A 4,147-nucleotide genomic window follows, 5' to 3' on the forward strand; every position below is an offset into this window, starting at 1 on the left:
ACACATCACCAAGCGCAATGCAAAGCGTCGGATGCAGTGGTGTAAAGCACGCCGCCACTGGACTCTAGAGCAGTGGAGACACGTTCTCTGGAGTGATGAATCACGCTTTTCAATCTGGCAATCTGATGGACGAGTCTGGGTTTGGAGGTTGCCAGGAGAACGGTACATTTCGGACTGCATTGTGCCGAGTGTGAAATTTGGTGGAGGAGGAATTATGGTGTGGGGTTGTTTTTCAGGAGTTGGGCTTGGCCCCTTAGTTCCAGTGAAAGGAACTTTGAATGCTTCAGGATACCAAAACATTTTGGACAATTCCATGCTCCCAACCTTGTGGGAACAGTTTGGAGCGGGCCCCTTCCTCTTCCAACATGACCGTGCACCAGTGCACAAAGCAAGGTCCATAAAGACATGGATGACAGAGTCTGGTGTGGATGAACTTGACTGGCCTGCACAGAGTCCTGACCTGAACCCGATAGAACACCTTTGGGATGAATTAGAGCGGAGACTGAGAGCCAGGCCTTCTCGACCAACATCAGTGTGTGACCTCACCAATGCGCTTTTGGAAGAATGGTCAAAAATTCCTATAAACACACTCCTCGACCTTGTGGACAGCCTTCCCAGAAGAGTTGAAGCTGTAATAGCTGCAAAAGGTGGACCGACATCATATTGAACCCTATGGGTTAGGAATGGGATGGCACTTAAGTTCATATGTGTGTCAAAGCAGGTGACCGAATACTTTTGGTAATATAGTGTATTTTCTGAACAAATTGAAAACATTCACAAATTGAAACTGTGGAAAAAGCTTTGAAGCTTTGCCAAGCTTCACTTAATAGTAATAATAATAATAATAATAATAATAATAATAAAGGTTTTTAAATGATGTTATTTTTGGCTTAATGCTTTAAGCATTCTCTTTAAATTGATTGACTTTAAATGTAAACTTTTAGCCTGTATACTCCTAGATACTGTAAATTATGTGTTTGTTTTGTTACTTATTTATTTAAAATGGTTGTTTTGTAGAAAGTTAAGTTGCTTTGGTTGTGTAAGAGCTCGCGGACGCTCGCTTTCTGAATTCAGCGCTATTACCGCTAAGTGTCTAAAAGCCGCGCCCATTAAACTTTACGTGCGGCTTGATTAACCGTGGTTTCAGGAAGAGTGGCTGCTTAACCGCACTGAAGCTTGGAAAGGCTTCAAAGCTTTTGCCACAGTAAGGGTACATTTCAATTTGTGAAACAGAAGAAAAGAGCTTGAATCATTCAAGCGTTTTCGCTAGTCTAAGATATCAGCAGACTGAAAATCATAGTTCCTTTACATTTTGATAGTCATACCCCGTGTCCAATCAGAAACGAGCATTGATTGACGTTCAATAAGGACCTACCCTTTCCGTTTTGAGTTAATGCTATTGCGTTTTTGATTTGTTAAAGTGTTTTGCACTTTAGGGCCACCATAATTTTGGGTTTGCAATCAGTTACAACTGCGATGATCAAAAAAAGTTGAAAAAACAGTCAGTGTTTGTAGACATTACTCGACCCGAGTGCCGTATGCTCATGGCAATACATCTAATATGACGAGTCATCTACACCGTCATCACCCGGGGATTGATAGCGCGCGGGGATGAAGCCCGTTTCCGCCCCGGAGAAAAACATTAAAAAGGTCATTTCAACTTTTTTTCGCAATTACGAGTTTTCTTAGTCGCATTTGTCATGGCTTGTATGATTATGGAAAACACTATAGAGGATTATTTTGGTTTCACAAATGGAGAAATCTTGATTTTATTGGAAGAGTCACAACATAAACCTACGTCTCCAGACTCTTGAGAGAACGTTATGCAGAAACCAGTTGTGGTGGAGACGCAACAAAACAGATGAAGCCGAAGTGGCATATTTTATACACCAGCAGCTTCAGACATCAGGACGACAACATGGCTATCAGTGGATGCAGCAGAAATGTTGGATGTCCGGGATGATCACAGACAGAGAAACTGTCCATCAGTTGATGCAACTGTTAAATGGACAAGAAGTGGATGTGTGCGCATGTATAACAGTCGTGGGCCATTGTCTGTTAACCTACTCGAGTTTGAACTCACTACATAGATTAATTTGAGTTAGAAAGATTGCAGTGATAAAGCATCAATCATTCTCTATAAATAGGCTATATAAGAACAACACTCAACCAGACACGAGCGCGCGCTCGTTACCTGAAGTTTCAAAATTACATTTTATGAATCTACTTATGCTTTAGCACATTTAATTCCAAAATCATGTATTGTGTCTGTTTTACTACTACTGACTACTTAAGAATTATTAGTTCATATGGAAAATACATTTTGGGATAATTTGAGAATTGGTACATCCAGCAAGCAGATAAGTGTTTTTGTTTGTATTTTGTTTAGTTAGGATTGTACCATATTGTTTCCCTCAGAGTTTGCTCAAAGATATTCTTCTGCCAGGACTAAGACCAATGTCATAATGAACAAGTGTATAGCCCCCTATCTTTTGCATGAACTAGTGAAGAACCTCTGCAGTCAGCTTTTTACATTAGCGACTGAGGGTTCTGCAAAGTTACAATATCCCATGGACCAATTGTGTGGCTCTTGCAGTTCACAATGCCAGTGTCAACATGGGTATCAGAAATTCAGTTAGGAGCAGGGTCCTGGACCAGAATCCTTCTGTATTTGTCCTAGGCTGTCCCTGCCACATTGTAGACAATAATGCACATGCTGGAGGGTTGATGTATTCAGAGGTAATTGCCTGGAAGTCACAATATTAGCTGTGTTTTAGATCTTGTTTATAATTTCTATTTCAGGGAGTGATTTGACATACAGTAATATGACTAACATAATGTTTTATTTACCCCCCAGATATCAGGCTTTGATGTTCAGGATTTTTGTGTTGATCTTGCATGCTGATTCAAATCCAGCACAAAGAGAAAGAGCATGCTTGACGGCAAGTTATCCTTGCATAACACATACATTGTACTTTGTGAATATTGTGAGATGAAATGGCAATCATTTATTGAAGGGCCATACTACTTGTATAATACTTGTATAATAATTTAAATATTTTATTTATTAAAGAGTTCTGTGTGTTTTGTGACACAAAGTACATGGAGGTACTGCAGCATTTGAGCATCAGATGGCTCAGTTTGGACCTCGCTGTGAATCGTATACTCCGTCTCTACAATGCTGTAAAGAGCTGCTTTAGAGCATTTTGTGGAGCGACTCCACAGGTTGGTAAAAGTTCCTTTTGATTATTATTCATATAAATAATGAAAGTAATGTACAGAAGGACTCTCTAGCTGATGTGTGTAACCTTTTCAGTGTTAAAATACTTTCTCCTACCCCATCTTATTAAGCAGAGACAACTATAAGTAAGCCATTTGTAGGTTAATTTTCTGAAACTGTAAACACTGTATCTCTGTGGCACTAAAAAAATCGAAGTGCTTATTTTTGCGGTTTTCTTTGGTGACGCTAGTTGTGCAAAAATTACACACTTCAGCTTTAATAAACTACTTATTTTGTAGATGAAAGGCAAGCCAGATTTGTGAGACTCCATGCCTGTTTTCAGGATCCAACCACTGAAGTTCATAAAGACCATTCAACAAAATAGGTTCATAAAACATGTCAGGAAAATGTCTGTCCTATTTTACTTCAAAATAAAAGCATAAAATGTATATTTATATTTACATTGTTTTCATGACCGTTGTGCACATTTTACCCCCTAATTCTCATTTCCCAACAGCAAAAAAGGTGATTTGATTCATAAATCTCACTGCAGCCAGGTAACCAAAGTTGGCAACCCTGTACTACAGAATGTGCAGATTTCTTTAAAATGATCAGTTATCAGTTTTTTATAATTACTTACTGACATTTCTCAATACTATGTTCACTTTTTCAAAACTCTTCACATAGTTGGTTTTTACCAGCGTGCATCTCAGTACAGCAGTTAACCTCACATCCATAATGCACTATAACTATTGAAACACTTCACACACGCCTCAAAACCAACTCATTCTACCAGAACACTAGCAAAGGCTCTCTCTCTCAACAACATATACCTGGAGTATACCAGAAATACACCCTGGATTGTATACCAGTCAACTGCAGTAACCACACACAATCATAACAAGGAACAATTTGTCTTAGCCAATC

The 4,147-nt window shown here is 39.2% G+C and overlaps 1 long non-coding RNA gene across 1 annotated transcript; it reads left to right on the top strand.

The window, feature by feature from the left end:
* The first annotated feature begins 3,073 nt into the window (after window positions 1–3,073).
* Window positions 3,074–3,681, top strand: LOC113529310 (uncharacterized). Its single transcript, XR_003403035.3, has 2 exons — window positions 3,074–3,225; window positions 3,520–3,681. It is a non-coding gene; the product is annotated as an uncharacterized LOC113529310 (long non-coding RNA).
* The last annotated feature ends 466 nt before the right edge of the window (window positions 3,682–4,147 follow it).

Source organism: Pangasianodon hypophthalmus, chromosome 30 (assembly GCF_027358585.1).
Source record: "Pangasianodon hypophthalmus isolate fPanHyp1 chromosome 30, fPanHyp1.pri, whole genome shotgun sequence".
Lineage (NCBI taxonomy): Eukaryota > Metazoa > Chordata > Actinopteri > Siluriformes > Pangasiidae > Pangasianodon > Pangasianodon hypophthalmus.